Below are 20,518 nucleotides of genomic sequence, written 5' to 3'. Positions count from 1 at the left end.
AATATACGTGTGGGGGCAGCAGACACGTGGGAAATCTCTGTGCCTCCTGCTGTTTTGCTGTTGATTTGGTTTATCTGTGTCCCCACCCAAATCTCAGGTTGAATTGTAATCCCCAGTGTTGGAGATGGGGCCTGGTGAGAGGTGACTGGATCACTGGGGTGGTTTCTCTTGAATGGTTTAGCACCATGCCCCTGGTACTATTCTCATGACACAGATCTCATGAGACCTGGTTGGTTAAAAGTGTGCAGCATCCCCCGCCCCTGTTGCTCCGGCTCCAGCCATATAAGACATTCAAGACTTTCCTGCTTCCCCTTCGCCTTCCTCCACAATCTGAAATTTCCTGGAGCCTCCCCGGAAGCCGGGCAAAAGCCTCTATGCTTCCGGTACAGCCTGTAGAACCATGAACCAGTCAAACCTCTTTTCTCTATAAAGCACCCAGTTTCAGGGATTTCTTTATAGCAATGTGAGCACAGACTAATACAGCTATGAACCTAAAATTGCTTTAAATAAAGTCTTTAATTTTTTAAAAAAAGTAGCTAGGCATGGCAGTGTGGGCCTGTAACCCCAGCTACTCCAGAGGCTGAGGTGGGAGGATCCCCTGAGCCCAAGAGTTCGAGGCTGCAGTGAGCTGGGTCATACCACCTCACTCCAGCCTGGGTGACAGAGCAAGACTCCAACTCACATTTTTTTAAAAAAGAAAATAAATAAATGAAGTAAAATAGCCTTATCTGTATCTTTACAGACAAGAAACCAGATGTCCAAAGAAGCAATGTTACCAAGGCCACAGCAAGTTGACTGGCAAGGCTGGGACTAGTACACCGCATTCTGACCCCAGCCACTGCTCTCCTGAGAGAGGGAACTACTGCTGTGTGTCTACGACCGTAAAACAGGAGGAGAAACAGGAGAAATGGAAGGAGGGTGCGTAATGGATCCAGCTCCCCTAATGCTCTCCATTTTACTCCCTACCACTGTCTTATCAGAGTGTCCTCCCTAACACCATGAACACTGTTTCTTAGCAAAACTCAGAAGTGTTGCAAGGTTGACGCCAGGCCATGCCACCACCCCCAGGCCCTAGCCGAAGAGCCATCCTGGGATCTGTGAGGCCTGGGTGTCTGTCAGTGAGCTGCAGGAACCACGGACGGTTCAAGGTCTTTGGAGAAGGTATGAAACCCAATGCTTATTCACAGCACACTCGGTAATGACTCCTGATTTTATGTACAATGAATACATATTACAGAATTATCATACGGTAGATTTATGGGAGGTGGGAAGTAACTGAGTTTTACGAAAAATAATTACTGCCATCCAGTTGATATAATTACTTGCACTGGTTTGTTGGGGCTGCTATCCAATTTTATTTATAGGCAATTTTTCTGATATGGTTTAAGCTACACCCAGAGGATAACCAGTCTGTTTTAATTTATTTCCAGGATGCCTCTCTGCCACCTCAGCTGGGCCTGGAGGGGGCCGTGCTGTGCAGCGGCTCTGGATGTCATCAGCAGCCTGGAAGGCAGGACTGGCCTGCGAACCCTTGCACTTCTGCTTGGAGAAGAGAGTAGGTACGGATCATTATTGTCAGATTCCTGCCACAGTTGTTCTTCTCTTGAATAAATTACTGTTCTTGGAGATGCAGGGTCTAAGGGAGAAACTGATTGTAAAGATTTTGCAAGGAAACATAAGGGTAACAATAGAAAGAAAATAAGTCTTAACATTACATAGACCTATGTTCTACTCCTGGTTCTGTCCCTTATTATCTGAGTGACTTTAACTTACTGGGTCTTAATTTCTGTTTCTGTAAAGAGGGGCCCATCTAACTTGGGAAGCCATTGAGAGAATTATGCAGTGTAACATACACCCGCCAGCTTGGAGTCTGGCACTAGCTGGCATGCAATCAAATATCATTAGGAGGTGGAGCATGGGGTTGGGAGAGGGTAACCTCCGTAAGTGCCAGAGCCGGAGGGAGCTCTGGAGAGCAGGATGCCTGGTGTCTTACAGCCCCAAGAGGGAGCAGCTGGGGGAGTCTTGAGCTCACGGTTGCCACCTTCTATCACATGGCCAGTCCTCTCTGGACATAGCTTAGAGAGTTGTGGCAGGCACCTGACCCGAAGACAGCTGATCTGTAGGCTGGGCTAACTGTTCTATGAGATGGCTTAGCCCAAAAGGTTAAGTCCAAACCAGAAAGATGGATGTTTCCAAGCCAATCAGATTTTCTCTCTGTCTCTGAATGGTCCATGAGAGACAGAAGCAAGCAAGCATCCAAGGAGAAGCGTGTGTGCACGTGCGCGCACACACACACACACACACAAGGAACCTAGCTCCATCTACAGTAAGATGAGCACTAGAGCTAAGGACAGCAAGCCCCTGCAGCTGCCACAGGTGTACACTGAACCCGCAAAGGGCACCCTGGACTCTGAATGTCCTTCCAGGTGCAGAACTGTATGTAAGTCTCTGTTTCTTGAGGCAGAAAGCTAACAGAGCACAAAGGTGCCTAGAGCAATGCCCCACTCACCAGAAGATCATGCACCTAGGAAGCTGGACCTCAGAGAAGCCCAGGGTCACTCACTAAACTAGTGATATAGCTGAGGCTGAAAACCAGGCCACCTGGCTCTTAGTTATGGAGAAGAAGAGCCAAATTTGGGTTCCTCCAAGAGCTGATAGTCACGGTTTTGTAGGGAAGGGGTGAAAGGCAGGGTGAGTCGAGGAGTTTCAGACACAATCATTCTTGACACGAGATCCAGTTACTCCAAGGTACCACTTTTTTTTTTTTTTTTTTTCCAGACAGAGTCTTTCTCTGTTGCCCAGGCTGGAGTGCAGTGGTGCAATCTCGGCTCGCTGCAACCTCTGCCTCCCAGGTTCGAGCAATTCTCCTGCCTCAGCCTCCCGAATTGCTGGGACTATAGTCATGAACCACTACGCCCAGCTAATTTTTGTATTTTTAGTAGAGACAGGGTTTCACCATGTTAGCCAGGCTGGTCTCGAACTCCTGACCTCATGATCCGCCCTCCTCAGCCTCCCAAAGTGCTGGGATTACGGGCGTGAGCCACCGCACCCAGCCCAATATGCCACTTTTGCTAGAGTGTATCTTCCTCTCTTCGCCTACTGTTTGCAGTGGCTTCTCTCCTGGCAGACCATCCTGGGTCACACTGACTTCCCCGTTTCATGATAGCTCACACCACAGGCAATGTGGACATTGCATAGCAGTTTGTTAGTGACAGCCGCACACTGTTCCAGGTATGGTTTATGAGAATGTGTGTGTGGCTGTGCTTGTGTGTGCATGCAGGTACCCCTGGGCCTACTCAGAAAATCCATAAAGTTCTGTGGCACTGGGAGCCTGTCATATGCTTCCTTTCTCTACCGTAGTGAGTGCGTAGACTTCAGCTAAGAACTCGGTGGTGCCCACAAGACCTCCCAGGCATTCCATGGCAACTCTCATCTTCCCTCAGGACAATTTCAAACCTTTGTAAGTCTGTTAGGAACCCTCTCTACCAGCCATTTCCTGCCTTCCTCTCAATGAATGACCCTAACTTGTATCATTAGAGGACAGAGGCCTTTCATGGAAACAACTACACTTTCTACCCACAGTCATAGGTTTAGTCACCTACGTATGTAGCTCTTTCCTTCTCTTGTATTTCCACGCGAGAAATACCACAGTGCTGTGGATCCCATCACTTCCTTTACTCTTTCCTTCAATGAACAGTCTTAAAGGCCTAAGGTGCTAGGAACTATTTCCAAATTCTTGACAGACATTCATCTTTTGGATTTTGGCATAAAAAATAGGAATTTCTGGGAATTCTCTGAAATTACCAAAATTATAAGTTATTTTAAAAAGATTATCCAACTTTCTTCATGCTCTTTCTTCATTACTATGGAAATCATCTAAAAATTTTTATTTAACAAATAAGAAATATTAAGTTTGGTAGCCTTTGTAAAATATTTGTACTTGGTAATATTTGTAAAGCATTTATACTTTGGTAGTAGGTGTAAAAAACTAAAGCTTCCTGGAAATATTCAAATGCTGGAAATCACCAGTGAACCTCACTGGGTAGTATTTGACTAAGTAACATCTGATTTCCTCGCAAAGTTAACTGGGCCTTTCGGAATCACCTGTGGAATTGTCAATTCAAAGACTTTCTTTGTTTCCAAAACTTGTTCTTTCTCTGAATACCATTCATAGAATTTGCATAATGTTTACTATAATATAAACATAGTTATTGTATTTGGAGGAGTGACTCACTGTTAGCAGCAGAAAATCCAGGAACACATGTTGATGACAAGACAGTAGCTACAAGCAAGACTGACCAGTGAGACTGTAGCCACTTCTCTTCTACATGCTCCTGTCCCTGTTCCAGGAAATTTTGACCTTAACGTTGAACTTCATGTGTCAATGTTTCTTGCTCTTGCTTTTGACATGACATCAGTGGATGCCTTAGACCAGGAATGTTTCTATGTTAATTGTTGATCTTTGATTCTCAAAGAAGAATTATAATACTTTTTCCCATTTTCTCAATTTCTTGATTGATTTTTCTTACTATTTGGTAAACATACATTTCCTGAGAAATGCAGAGAAGGAATTCCTGCATGGAAGTGGGAAGTGGGTGAGTAATGGATGCCACAGTTGTGACTGAAGGCACAGATTTGGGGATTCTGAATTGGAAGTCTGGTTGTACTTACTAGCTGTGTGACCTTGGGCAAATTACTTAACATCTTTGAGTCTCAATTTTCCTAGTGGTAAACTTACCTCATTGTTGTTTTGTGGTTAAATGTGTGTGGTTTTGAGGTTGAGTTGTTTTGAGGTTAAATATGTTTGTGAAGCTCTTAGCACAATCTCTGGCACAGTATATGTGGTAATATATATTGTAGCTATTCAGACACAAGTCTCAGTGAAGGATGCATACTCTAGTGCTATCCAATAGAATGGGAATATGAGATGCAGATGTGAGTTTAAATTTGCTGGTGGCCACATTAAGAAAACAAAAATAAACATAAGAAATTAATTAATTTTAACAATACACAACTCAATATATCCAAAATATTATCATTCCAGTATGTACTCAATATAAAAATTAATGATGAGATATTTTGCTTTTTTTGAAATGAAGTCAACATCCAGTGTGTATTTTATACTTAGAGCACATCGTAATTTAGGCTCTAAATTTTCACTGGAAATATTTGATCTGTATTTAGATTTCATAAAGTTTACAGAGACTCACATATTCAAGTTGTTTTAAATATACTTAAAAGATCCCCAAATCCCGTTACTGAGTATATACCTAAGGGCATGTAAATTGTTCTATTATAAAGACATATGCACACATATTCATTGCAGCACCATTCACAATAGCAGACATGGAATCAACCTAAATGCTCATCAATTGTAGACTGCATAAAGAAAATGTGGTACATATACACCATGGAGTACTGTGCAGCCACGAAGAACAAGAACATGTTCTTTGCAGAACGTGGATGGAACAGGAGGCCATTATCCTTAGAAAACTAATGCAAGAAGAGAAAACCAAATACCACGTGTTCTTTCTTATAAGTGAGAGCTGAATAATGAGAACACATAGACACGTAGAGGTGAACAACACACACTGGGGTCTATTGGAGGGTGGACAGTGGGAGGAGAGAGAGGATCAGGAAAAATAACAATGAGTATTAGGCTTAATACATGGGTGACAAAATAATCTGTATGACAAACCCCCAGATAAAAGTTTACCTATATAACAAACCTGTACATATACCACTCAACTTAAAATAAAAGTTAAATAAAGAAAAAAGAAAGCGAATTTACCAGTAATGGAATCAAATACCAAAAACTCACTTTTCTTTAATATTCATATTTACATCAACAAACTGCTTCACCTTTTTTTGAAAAATTAATGTAACTTTGAAGCAAAAACATATTAGTTTCAAAATTACTTCTGTCTGAATTAAATGACTCTAACTCCTGGAACAACTTAGTATTATTAGCATAGAATTCAAAGAAATATTGTATATATTGGAAAGTAACTAATTTACCTGCAAAGCACACCAATAGAGCATACTTCAAATTTTCGTGTAGTTTTTGCAGTCAATTTAAATTATGCTATTGCTTTCAATTAAAATCTTCATGTTAGAAACATACACAATCATTATTATTGATATTTGTTATAAAAATTATCAATTTTAGCATAAATTTTTATACCTGACCAGGTAACAAATAAGCTTTTCATTTCCTTTCAAATTTAACTCATTCATATGTAGTGTGATAATGCTATATTTTGTCTTTGATGATTTAATATTTAGCAAGCATTGCTTTTTGTTAAAGAAAATTTTTGAATTGGAGTTGGCACAGCAAATCCTTGTAAAGTTCTTCCACCATCCAACCTATAGACATTGGTAAAGAACACGAGATCATTCAATTCACTGTCTTTTAATGTTTTAGTCGTTTCCATAAACTGGCAATAATTCACACATTTGCACATGTGTACTGAATGGTTAGAACACCTATATGTATGACACTCCCCATAGACTCTTCTTTAGATGGCTAAGGAAAAATATTTTCATAAATGAAAACATTGGTCTCTTGTTTTAGAATTCCAGTAAATCTGGATTTTTAATCTAATGTAGCTGGAGCACCGTCTATTATGCTAGAAATTAAATTTTCATACTTAGCTGAAATTCTTATTTGACAGATACAAAGATACAAAATTCTTATTTGACAGATACAAAAGATGAATTTGGTTTTGTAGGCCATAAATTGACATTTCTTTATACATTTGAGTCTTTTCAGACAAAATGTACACAAAAAAATTAATTGAGCAGTGTATTAGTCTGTTTTCATGCTGCTGATAAAAACATGCCCGAGACTAGGTAATACAGGAAAAAGGGTTTAATGAACTTACAGTTCCATGTGGCTGAAGAGGCCTCACAATCATAGTGGAAGACAAGGAGGAGCAAGTCACATCTTACATGGATGGCAGCAGGCAAAGAAAGAGAGCTTGTGCAGAGAAACTCCCAATTTTAAAACCATCAGATCTCATGAACCCATTCACTATCATCGGATCATCACAGGAAAGACCCACCCCCGTGATTTAATCCTCCACCCGGTCCCTCCCACAACACATGGGAATTATGGGAGTTACAGGATGAGATTTGAGTGGGGACACAGAGCCAAACCATATCAGGCAGTATCTTCTATAATGTATAATTCTACAAAGCTAAAGAAAAGTACTTGTAATTTAACAAATGTTGAATCAGTTGGTTTTTGATATTATTAAAATGTCTTGTATTCTATAAGCAATTATTTGGTGGCTAATGGAAAATGTCTCATAATTAGTAGAATATCTTTTATGTATTCATAATTTTTTAATGAAATTTCCATAACTTAAGTAACAGTTTCTATTTGTTTTAATGACTACTTCATCTAAAATTGCCATATGTATATTTGCAAGAATCGAAACCACTTTATAATTGACCAAAGTTACTAACTCAGATAATGCTAAAAATAGTTTCAATTTTTTTCTGGGATATTTAACTCTGATTTCAGGTGATTAACTTCATTGATTTTTTTGATTGCTGAGAGAAAAGTTATCAAATTCATTATTTATTTGCTGAGAATGTCTTTAACCATGTCTACTATATTATCTTTAAAAATGTTTTACACAATAAACAACCTTGTTTTGTCCTGCAACAGCACATTGCAATAGCGATTCTCTGTCTCTATACCCATCTTTTATTTCTGCTTCTATTTTATGTTGATTTTCTGATTTTAGACCAAATTAGTCCACTTATTAGGAAGCATGGCTGCTGGCAACTCCATTTTAGGGGAAGATTTTTTAAAAAGGACTCTTCTCTACCAGCTTCAGTTAGAAAAATTATAAGTAAGAACCCTGATTGGCTTGCTTGGACCACACACCCATCCTTGCACCAATCACAAGGTGAGGGAGACAGGATGCTTTGATTCTTCTAATTTGTATCATGTGCCTATTCTCGAGGCCAGGTGGGTGGAGTCTTCTACTAGAAGAAGGGATGGAATCCCTGAGGAGTGGCCCCTAATCTGCCCTGGAAGGTGGCAAGAGAGCCAGGAGTGGATTCCTAGAGAATGTGATCCCTTAGTTGAGTCTTAAACAATGATTTCGAGGAAACCAGTCCAAGTAAGAAAAATGGGAAAGGATTAGGAGAAAAGCATTCCAGGGAGAGAGGAAACATGAAGAAAAGTTCAGGGGCAAGAGACAGCATGGGACAACACTTTGAAGTCTAGTGTATAAGCACCCCTATAAGACAGTCCCTGCCCTCAAAAATGCTCACAGTCTAACACCTTGAAGTCTAGTGTATAAGCATCTACACTAGACTTCAAGGTGTTAGACTGTGAGCATTTTTGAGGACAGAGACCATGTCTTATCCATCCTTGTCTCCATCCATCTGCTTGGCCTATTATACAAGGTGCTCCCCACTTGTCTGTTGAATGAATGAATGGATAATAAATAGCAGCATTCCGTAAGTTCACCAGCCCTAGGCAGGGATCTGAACTGATTCTTCCATGTCCTCTGAGAGCACAAAATGCGGCTCAGTTGAATGTCAGAAAATAACTTGCTTTTAATTTTTCAGAAGAAATAAAAATAATTACAAAAACTCCGGCAGGGGGCTTGGCCACCAAAGCTTTCGTCTGCTGTCATCAAACCTTGCTATTCAACTGCACTGTAGGGGATTAGGTCAGGCAATCATTATGTGAATAAATCATGTGAGCTCCCACTCGGATGGACAGAACAGCATGTGGAGATTCACATTGTTAAATTTTTCTCCAGGAACCACCACAGGAAAACCGAAAGACTTCACGGACCCTTTGAAAGAAGTGGCTTGCTGCTGCAAGCTAGGCAAGACAGGAGAAAGCCTGTGAGTTCCCAAAGTGTGAGCGGGGAAAGGCTGCCTCTGAACACACATACCCATTGGAGAACCTGAAAATTCAGATCACAGGAGAATGATTTAACCTTACCTAGAGCTGAAACAGATCTAGGGAGTCAAGCAAAACATAAAAGTAGAAGAAGCAGCAGGAAGAGCCCTGTAGGCACTCCAAGTCCCCATCTGCAGCCCAAGGAAGTCATTCCTGGCTTTATCACACTGGGATCCTTGGGGAAGGTAGCCAGTGAAATTGGAGATAGGCCATGGGGTAAAGAAAGCTTCTAACGAACTCTGAAATAATTTTGACTGAGCATGAATTTTCCTGAGCAGAATCTGGACTGGAGGGTAAATGGGAAGTGCAGATAACAGCACAGAAGCCACAGCTGACAGTGTGGGTAGGCAGGGTGGCACAAGCTCTGAGAGTCTTACTTCCTTACTCAGCAAGGAGGCTTATAGCCTGGGACAAGATCTTAGCCCTATTCTCCGGCTGCTTGGATATAATCCTGGTGGTGTTGGTGGGGCATGGCAGGAGTGAGGCTGGCCTTGCTGGCTGCATGGGAGCTGGGTGAGGCCTGTCATTGCCAGCTTTCCCTTGCTTCACTGGCGACCTGTATAATGCAACAGAGGCAGCCATAATCCCCTAGGGAACATAACTCCATTGGCCTGAGAACCACTCCCCATCCCCCATAGTGGCTGCAGCAAGCCCCACTCAAAGAGAGTCTGAGCTCAGACTTGCCTAACCTTGCCCCCATCTAATGATTTTTCTCTACCTGCCCTGGAAACCGAAGACAAAAGATGTGAACTCTTGGGAGCTCTATGGCTCCTCCCACTGCTTAAGAGATCCATGTACTTATCCTGCCCAAGGTAGGGCAAACCTAAATCCCCCTTCTACTACAGCAGCTGATGATCTCTTGAAAGTGCCATCTCCTGGCTGGAGGCCAACCAACTCAAGACATTACAGCAACTCGTAACAGAAACACCCTCCTCCAAAAATGGAGATAACAATAGCTAATTGCACTACCTAGATGATGATAAATGTCATCATCTAGGCACAAAGTCATCAGGTTATCTAAAGTCAAGACAAAGGAAAGAATCTTAAGAGCTATGAGGCAAAAGCATCAGGTAACCTATAAATGAAAGCCTATCAGATTAACAGCAGATTTCTCAGCAGGAACCCTACAAACCAGAAGGAATTGGGGTCCTATCTGTAGCTTCCTTAAACAAAATAATTATTGGCCAAGAATTCTATATCCAGTGAAACTAGGCTTCATAAATGAAGGAGAGATAAAGTCTTTTTCAGACAATTAAATGCTGAGAGAATTTGTCACTACCAAGCTAACACTACAAGAAATGCTAAACAAAGTTCTAAATTTTGAAACAAAATCTTGAAACACACCAAAATGGAACCTCCTTAAAGCATAAATCTCACAGGGCCTATAAAATAACAACACAAAAAAAAAAAAAAAAAAAAAAAAAAAAAAAACCTAAGGTATTTAGGCAACAATTAGCATAATGAATAGAACAGTACCTCACATCTCAACACTAACATTGAATGTAAATGGCCTAAATGCTCCATTTAAAAGACACAGAATGGCAAATAAGAATCCACCAACCAAGTATCTGCTGTCTTCAAGAGACTCACTGAACACATAAGGACTCACAGAAACTTAAGGTAAAGGGGTGGAAAAAGACATACTGTGCAAATGGAAACCAAAAGAAAGCAGGAGTCACTATTCTAATATCAGACAAAACAGACTTTAAAGCAACAACAGCTAAAAAATGACAAAGAGGGACATTGTATAATGATAAAAGTATTAGTCGAACAGGAAAATATCACAATGCTAAATATATATGCACCTAAACTGGAGATCCCAAATTTATAAAATGATTACTACTAGACCTAAGAAATGAGATAGATGGCAACACAATAATAGTAGGGGACTTCAATACTCCACTGACAGCACTAGACAGATTATCAAGACAGAAAGTCAACAAAGAAATAACGGACTATACCCTAGATAAAATGAACCTAACAGGTATTTACAGAACATTCTACCCAACAACTAAAGAATATACATTCTTTTCATCAGCACATGGAACACTTTCCAAGATAGACCATATGATAGGCCACAAAATGTCTCAATACATTTTTAAAAAATAGAAATTATATTCAGTACTCTCTCAGACCACAGTGGAAAAAAATTGGAAATTAACTCCAAAAGGAACCCTCAAAACTATACAACTACATAGAAAGTAAATAATCTGCTCCTGAATGATCTTTGAGTCAATAATAAAATCAAGATGGAAATTAAAAAATTATTTGAACTGAACAATAATAGTGGCACAACCTATCAAAACCTCTGGGATATGACAAAAGCAGTACTAAGAGGAAAGTTCATAGCATTAAATGCCTACATCAAAAAGTCTGAAAGAGCACAAATAGATAATCTAAGCTCACACTTTAAGGAACTAGAGAAACAAGAACAAACTAAACCCAAACCCAGCAGAATAAAAGAAATAACAAAGATCAGAGCAGAACTAAATGAAATTGAAACAAACAAACAAAAGCGATACAAAAGATAAATGAAACAAAAAGCTGATTTTTGAAAAGATAAAGCTGTTTTTTTGAAAAGATAAACAAAACCAATACACCATTAGTGAGACTAACCGAGAAAAGGAGAGAGACAATCCAAATAAGCTCAGTTAGAAATGAAATGGGAGATATTACAAACAATACTGCAAAAATATAAAAGATCATTCAAGGCCACTATGAACATCTTTATGCACATAAGCTAGAAAATCTAGAGGAGATAGATAATTCCTGGAAATATACAACCCTCCTAGATTAAACCAGGAAGAAATAGAAACTCTGAACAGACCAGTAATAAGTAGTGAGATTAAAACAGGAATAAAAAAAATTGTCAACAAAAAAAAGTCCAAGACAAATGGATTCACAGCTAAATTCTATCAGATACTCAAAGAAGAATTGGTACCAATCATATTGACACTATTCCAACAGATAGAGAAAGAGGGAGTCCTCCCTAAGTCCTTCTATGAAGCCAGTATTACCCTAATACCAAAACCAGGAAAGGACATAACAAAAAAAGAAAACCACAGACAAATACCCATAATGAATATAGATGCAAAAATCCTCAACAAAATACTAGAATTCAGTGATTCAAAATAACTGAATCCAACAGCATATCAAAAAGATAATCCACCATGATCAAGTGGGTTTCACATGAAGGATACAGGGTTGGTTTAACATACGCAAGTCAATAAATGTGATATGCTACATAAACAGAATTAAAAACAAAAATTATATAATCATCTCAATAGATGTAGAAAAAGCATTTGACAAAATCTAGCATCCTTTATGGTTAAAGCCCTCAACCAAATCAGCATAGAAAGGACATACCTTAAGGTAATAAAACCTATCTTTAACAAACCCACAGATAACATTATACTGAATGGGGAGAAGTTTAAAGCATTTCCCATGAGAACTAGAACAAGACAAGGATGCCCACTTTCATCACTTCTATTCAACATAGCACTGGAAGTCCTAGCCAGAGCAATCAGACAAGAGAGAAAAATAAGGGGCATCCAAATTGGTAAAGAGGAAGTAAAACTGTCACTGTTTGCTGGTGATATGATCATATACCTAGAACACCCTAAAGACTCATTCAGAAAGCTCCTAGATCTGATATATGAATTCAGTAAAGCGTCAGGATACAAAATCATTGTACACAAATCAGAAACAGCGATAGTGACCAAGCTGAGAATAAAATCAAGACCTCAACCCGTTTTACAACAGCTGTGAAAATTGAATAAAATGCTTAGGGATATACAAAACCAAGGAGGTGAAAGACCTCTACACGGAAAACTACAAAACACTGCTGAAAGAAATCATAGATGACACAAACAAATAGAAACACATCCCATGCTTATGAATGGGTAGAATCAATATTGTGAAAATGACCATGCTGCCAAAAGCAATCTATCAATTCAATGTGATTCCCATCAAAATACCACCATTATTCTTTGCAGAACTAGAAAAAACAATTCTAAAACTCATATGAAACAAAAAAAAGAGTTTGCATGGCCTAAGCAAGACTAAGCAAAAAGAACAAATCTGAAGGCATCATATAACCCAACTTCAAACTATACTACAAGGTTATAGTTACCAAAACAGCATGGTGCTGGTATAAAAACAGACATGTAAACCAATGGAACAGAATAGACAACCCAGAAATAAAGCCAAATTCAGCCAACTGATCTTTGACAAAGCAAACAAAAACATAAAGTGGGGAAAGGACACCCTATTCAACAAATGGTGCTGGGATAATTGGCAAGCCACATGCAAAATAATGAAACTGGATCCTCATCTCTTAGGTTATACAAAAATCAACTCAAGATGGATCAAAGACTTAAATTTAAGATCTGAAACCATAGAAATTCTAGAAGATAACATCAGAAACACCCTTCTAGACATTGTCTTAGGCAAAGAGTTCATGACTAAGAACCCAAAAGCAAATGCAACAAAAACAAATAGACGGGACTTCATTAAACTAAAAACCTCCTGCACAGCAAAACAAATAATCAGCAGAGTTAACAGACAACCCACAGAGTGGGAGAAAATCTTCTCAAACTCTGCATCCAACAAAGGACTAATACACAGAATCTACAAGGAACTGAAACAAATCAGCAAGAAAAAAACAAATAATCCCACCAAAAAGTGGGCTAAGAACATGAATAGAAAATTCTCTAAAGAAGATATACAAACGACCAACAAACCTATGAAAAATACTCAACATCACTAATTATCAGGGAAATGCAAATCAAAACTACAATGCAATGCCACCTTATTCCTGCAACAATGGCCATAATTAAAAAAAAAACAAAAAATAGTAGATGTTGGCATGGATGTGGTAAAAAGGGAACACTTATATTGCTGGTGGGAATTTAAACTAGTACAGCCACTATGGAAAACAGTATGTAGATTCCTTCAAGAACTAGAGCAGAACTACCATTTGATCCAGCAATCCCACTACTGGGTATCTATTCAGAGGAAAAGAAGTCATTATATAAAAAGGAAACTTGCACATGCATATTTATAGCAACACAATTTGCAATTGCAAAAATATGAAACCAGCCTAAATGCCTGTCAACAAAAGAGTGGAGTAAGAAACTGTAAGATACATATATATACACACACACACATATACACACACACACATATACACACATACATACATATATATGTATACATACACACATACACACATATATATACACACATACATACCATGGAATATGGAATACTACTCAGCCATAAAAAGGAATGAAATAATGGGATTCACAGCAATCTGGATGGAGTTGGAGACTATTATTCTAAGTGAAGTAACTTGGGAATGGAAAACCACTGTATGTTCTCACAAGTGGGAGCTAAGCTATGAGGACTCAAAGGCTAAAGAACGATATGATGAACTCTGGGGACTTGTGGGGCAGTGTAGGAGGTCAGTGAGAGACAAAAGACTACACATTGAGTGCAGTGTACACTGCTGGAGTGATGGGTGCACCAAAATCTCAGAAATTACCACTAAAGGACTTGTCCATGTAACCAAACACCACCTTCTCCCCAAAAACTATTGAAATCATAAAAAATATTTTTAAAATATTTAAAAAGTTAGATGCATTTTTTTTTTTAAAAAAAGAGTCAAATAGCTCTACTTGCCATTGAAAAAAGCAGTTCCCACCCTACACTAGTTCTCACTAATCTAAGGCAACCATTTTCAAATCTTTCAACTGATTCCTTTGGTTTCATAGATGTTTATATTGTTATTTATTGATTTTGCAGCTCAGACATCATCTACTGACTCCCCACTGTGGAAGATGAGGCTCTAGCACATTTCCCTCTTCCTTTAATACCATCATATAGGCACACATCCATGAAGATACATTTCCTGGTCTCCTGCCTTCCTGATATAGTTATATAGTAGTTTGGATTAGATTCATATTCATTGTTTATGTTATCCTGACTTTGTAAATACTATTTATAGGTGAGCCATGATGAGTACTGCAATTCCTTTTCTTTCTCCTCACAACTTTTTGTTTACCCTTGAGTTAATAATTGCCTTCTTTTTTCCCATTTGCTAAGGTTTCCATGTACTAAACACCAGTTTAAACTCTCTTGAACGTGTACATTTTCTCTTAGTATGTTCAAGCACACTAAGTATTCTGTCAATTTAGTTTTCTTAAAGAAGTTGCTCATAGATCTGATCCAATCTGGGAGTTCTTTCACCTCTTTCCAGATTCAGATTGCCACTGTTTTGAATCCCATATTCTTTTCTTTCTCAGCTTTCTCAATCATTTTGGTGAAACAAGTTCTTTCTCTCCTTTTCTAAGAAAGAGTGCATAGAAAGTAATTTTTTTGTTTCTGTCCTGATACACCTGAAGAAGTTTTTAGTTTATTCTCATACTTAATTGATGTGGAATTCTAGGTGGAAAAACATCATGTCTCAATTTGGAAAGCACTGTGCCATTGTCATGTTGTTTCCAACTTAGTCATTGTGAAACTCAATGCATTCTGATTCTGATTCCTGTTTCTTTGAATGAAATCAGTTTTTCTCTGTATTAGTCAGAGTTCTCCAGAAAGACAGAAGCAATAAGATAGATAGATAGATAGATAGATAGATAGATAGATAGATAGATGAGATTTATTAGCAGGATTGGCTCACATGAATACAGAGGCTGAGAAGTCTCATGACAGGCTGCTGTCTGTAAGTTGGAGACCCAGGAAGGCTAGTAGCAGGGCTGAGTTCAAGTCCAAAGACGTCAGAGCCAGGGAAACTGATCGTGTAACTCTCAGTCCTAGGCCAGAGGCCTGAGAACCTGGGGGCTGCTGGTACAAGTCCTGGAGTCCAAAGGCTAGAGAATCTGGAGTTCTAATGTCCAACAGAGGAACTCTGTTTCTTTTGGGTGTCCCAGCTCCAAGAGAAAGCAAAATTCACCTTATCTCTGCCTTCTTGTTGTATCTGGGCCCCCAGCTGACTGGGTGGCACCTGCCTACATTGAGGATGCAACTTTCCCCTCAACCTTTCTCTTGTTTCCATCATTCTGAAATTTCACAATGATGTGCCTGGCGTGAATCCAGTTTTATTCATTGTACTGGGCATTCAGTAGACACTTTTGGTCTAGAAATTTATATATTTCAATTCAAAGAAAATTTCTTAAACTACTCCTTTGATGATTTCTTCTCCTCCATTTTCTTTCTGGAACTCCTATTGTTTGGATATTAGATTTCCACAACTTGACCTCTATTTTCTGAAAAATCTTTTCTTCCCTATTTTCTATCCCTTTGCTTTTTTGCTCTACTTTCTGGAAAATTTTCTCCATCTTTGTTTTCTAATCCTTCTGTTGAGTTTTTCATTTATGCTTTCATGTTTTTAATTTACAAAGACTTTCCCTCTTTTTATAGGATCCTATTTCTATTTCACAGATGTATTATTTTGTCTCTGTGAGACTATTAATGATTATTTCAGTTTTTTAGAAAAAGGTTTTATTCTCCATGTACAGTCTCTTGCATCCAAGTTACTTTTTTCTTTCTGTTTGTTTGTTACGGACTCTTTGACATTAGAGACTTTCCACCAATACCTGGTGATCTTTTGCTGTCTGTATATGTATAAAACAGCAGCCATGGCCAGGCACGATGGCTCACGCCTATAATCCCAATACTTTGGGAGGCCAAAGTGAGAGGATCACTTGAGACCAAGAGTTCAAGACCAGCCTGGGTAACCTAACAAGAACCTGTCTCCACAAAAATTAAAACAAACAAAAAACATTAGCTGGACATGGTGGCATGTGCCTGTAGTCCCAGCTACACAGGAGTCTGAGGTAGGAGGATTGCTTGAGCCTGGGAGGTCAAGGCTGTAGTGAGCCATGATTGAGCCACTGCACTCAAGCCTGGGTGACAAAGCGAGAGACCCTGTCTCATAGAGAAACAGAAGCCTTAATAACTGACTGGAAGTTCAGGAAGCAGGGGGCCTTATCAACTGGTTTTCACTGCAGGATGATCTGGCTGGGGACCTCAAATATCAGTATCTTTTTATCTTCTCTCTCGGGCTGTTCAGCTGACCCAGAGACTAGTCTTTCATCTTGTGCCTGAAGGATATAACCTGGTTTCAAGTATTCAGGGTGTTGGCTGGGCAAAACAAGTTGGTGACCTCGACCTATCGTTTGTGAGCTTCCGCTTAGTTGCCCTGTGTGCTGGATGATACACCTGCCCTGGATTTCCCCTGTGTTCCTTTAATGCAGACCCTCTTTTTCATTCTACTGAGAAACAGCTTCTAGTCTTCTTCAGAGGGCAGCACCCACTACGTAGAGTAGGGGAAGGAATCAGAGGTCCAATCATTTCCTATACAGACATTTAACCAATAGTTTAGCCCTCCACCTACCCTTCCAGAGGTACCTAGAGCTACCAATTCTAGAGCCTTTATAGAGATCTTTAATATAAAATCAGGATATTTCTTGGCTTTCCTGATCACTTAGAATTCAGCTTCCTCAGGGCGTCTAAGTCAGATACTCTTCCCTCTGCTTTCCAGCTTCTGAAATTTTGTTGTCGTTGACTGCTTTCTCACTCTTTGTCATTATGACATTATGCTTTTGTTTAATTTCTCACTACCTATTTTTTTTTTTTTTTTTTTTTTTTTTGAGACAGAGTCTCTCTGTTGCCCAGGCCTGGAGTGTGGTGGTGTGATCACAGTCCATTGCAGCTTCCATCTCCCCAGCTCAAGCAATCCTCCCACTTCTGCCTCCTGAGTAGCTGGGACTACAAGCACCACCAGGCCTAGCTAAATTTTTGTATTTTCTGTAGAGACGGGGATTTTGTCGTGTTGCCCAGGCTGGTCTCAAACACCTGGACTCAAGCAATTCACTCGCCTTGGCCTCCCAAAGTTATGGAGTTACAGGCAGGAGTCACTGCGTCTGGCCAATTTCTCATTACTTTTTAAGTGACATCTAGAGATAGAGCGATTAATGCGTACATTCAAAACATCATTTTAACCTGAAGTTCCTGTCATTTTTTTATGAAAACAAGTTCCACCAAACAGCTCTTCTAAATAGCAAGCTGCTCTATTGCATTAAAAATAATATTTGGGCCTGGTGCGGTGGCTCACGCCTGTAATCCCAGCACTTCAGGACATTGAGGAGGGCGGATCACAAGGTCAGGAGAGCAAGACCATCCTGGCTAGCATGGTGAAATGCCGTCTCTACTAAAAACACAAAAACTTAGCCAGGCGTGGTGGCACATGCCTGTAATCCGAGATACTCAGGAGGCTGAGGCCAGAGAATCACTTAAACCCGGGAGGTGTAGCTTGCAGTGAGCTGAAATCGCACCACTGCACTCCAGCCTGGGTGACAGAGCAAGACTTGGTCTCAAAAAAAAAAAAAAAAAAAAAAAAAAAAAATTGGCCATAGGGACAATTCATTATCAGGAGAAACTGCCTACCTACCCTTAGTATGACATTTCAGGTTCTTGTCTTATTAAAGATTTTTATTTCCATGGGTTATTAAATGTTTGATATCTGGACAAAGAAGGAGCATTGGTTTCAAAAATACAACTTGGAAATGGCTGGTGTCTCTCCGGGGGTCAGAGTGGCTGGCTCTTCAGCAGGGCTGGCCTAAGCCAGCGATTGCTTTAGGAACAAGCAAATGACTCAGGTTCAGCAAAGGGATTGACCAGAAGTCTGTTGGGAGTCTTTTTTTTTTTTTTTTTTTGAGACAGAGTCGCACTCTGTCGCCCAGGCTGGAGTGCAGTGGTGTGATCTCGGCTCACTGCAACCTCCGGCTCCCAGGTTCAAGTAATTCTCTGCCTCAGCCCCCCAAGTAGCTGGGATTACAGGTGCCCACCACCATGCCCGGCTAATTTTTATATTTTTAGTAGAGACAGGGTTTTACCGTCTTGGCCAGGCTGGTCTTGAACTCCTGACCTTGTGAGCCACCTGCCTCGGCTTCCCAAAGTGCTAGGATTACAGGCATGAGCCACCACCCCCGGCCTGCTGGGAGTCTTTTGGAAGAGGTTTTCTTGCTTCTAAAAAAAAAAAAAGACACAGAAAATAGACAGCGTCTGTCATGCCTCTGGGTGTTGTTTCTGGCTGCTACCCCTGGGGCTGCCACAGGCGTCTGGCAGACAGCCTGAGGACTCAGACAAAACGGAGGACCGCAGAGTGGGAACAAAACAGCCCTCGATGACTTTCTTGAGTTGCCGATTGATTCAAGCTTGGGTTTTCACTTCCTCTGGACTTCCAGTTATGGGAAATGATACATGTTCTTATTCTGAAACCAATTTGAGTCGGGGGCCTTCTATGATCAGCAGCTGAAAGCATCCTAACTCCATACACTGCCAATATACAAGCCACATTCTTAGGTAGGAAAGCACTTATTTTTCAAAAATTATGCAGAACTGTTGATTTATAGTCTGTTCAAATCATGGAAACAGGTTCAAGAAGAATGAGTTTTTAATATCTGTGCAGATACGAATAAACCTATTACGTGCACTCAGGTGGGCCTGAAGGTTACTTTTCAAATCAGTTTTTTTCTTTCATTGTTCTGAGCCTCCCTTTCCTTCAAACAAGTCTGTTTCCCCCCAATTTGTTAGAGTTCTAGTAGATATAAAATACAGTAAAAACTGAATTGCAGTGAAGTAAACCTTCACAAGTAATTGGAATATTATTTTAATTGCTTCTTTGAAGAGGGCTTTTTTTGCAGATTACTACAAAAATTATTACTTGAGCTTCAAGGCTATGAATTATTCCTTAAAAGAGAATTTTTTTTTCATCTCTTGTAACAGAATATATCTGGAGTAGGGGTGAAATAAGTTGGGGCAAAAATTAGGTGAGCACATGCTTTAATATTAAACCCAGGCCCTATATTGCACAGCCCTTATGTGCTGGCTTTATTATTCACTAGCTGTGTGGCTGCAGATAAGTTAATTAATATTTCTGTGCCTCCAATTCATGATCTGTAAAATGAGGTTGATAATACTGAATACCTCGCAGGTTGATGAGAAGATTTAATGAAGGGATACATTTAAAAAAGAAAAAAAAAGAGGAAGAACTAGAACGACACCTGGTACTTTGCAAGTACTCAAAAAAAAATTGCCTGTTCTTATCAGGATTATTCTATCAACATTTATTGAGCACGCATGGGAGCATCCTCTGGAAGTGCACTTACCACTTACTATCAGGGCACAGGCACACAGCTGGTTAAGTCAAGGAGAGCCATACCGGGAAGCTGGCTCTCAGGTCCCACTCTCTGCATTCCCCTCTCTTCCCCTGCCCCTGGAGGCTTCTTCCTCCCGGCTATTCTCATCCTCCGGAGCATCCACCATGGTCGTCTCCTCATGGCCCCTAGGCCTTGCCCTGAGCCCTGAGATGGGTTTCCATTTACTTCAGCTTGGATCTGTTTGTTCTTGCTCTGCTGGAAGACACGATTTCCAGCCCAGGACTCTTTCCCCTTTTGAGGCCACCTCCGCATGTTCCAAGAAACCTATCTCTACTTCCTTTCTATTCAAAGGTCTTTTGTTACCAAAGTCACTCAAACAATCTAGACAGAGTGGGTCAGGACAAAACAGGCCTTTTCT

The sequence above is a fragment of the Chlorocebus sabaeus genome, chromosome 15 (genome assembly GCF_047675955.1).
Source record: "Chlorocebus sabaeus isolate Y175 chromosome 15, mChlSab1.0.hap1, whole genome shotgun sequence".
Classification (NCBI taxonomy): Eukaryota; Metazoa; Chordata; class Mammalia; order Primates; family Cercopithecidae; genus Chlorocebus; species Chlorocebus sabaeus.
Note: the sequence above shows the minus strand (reverse complement) of the source record.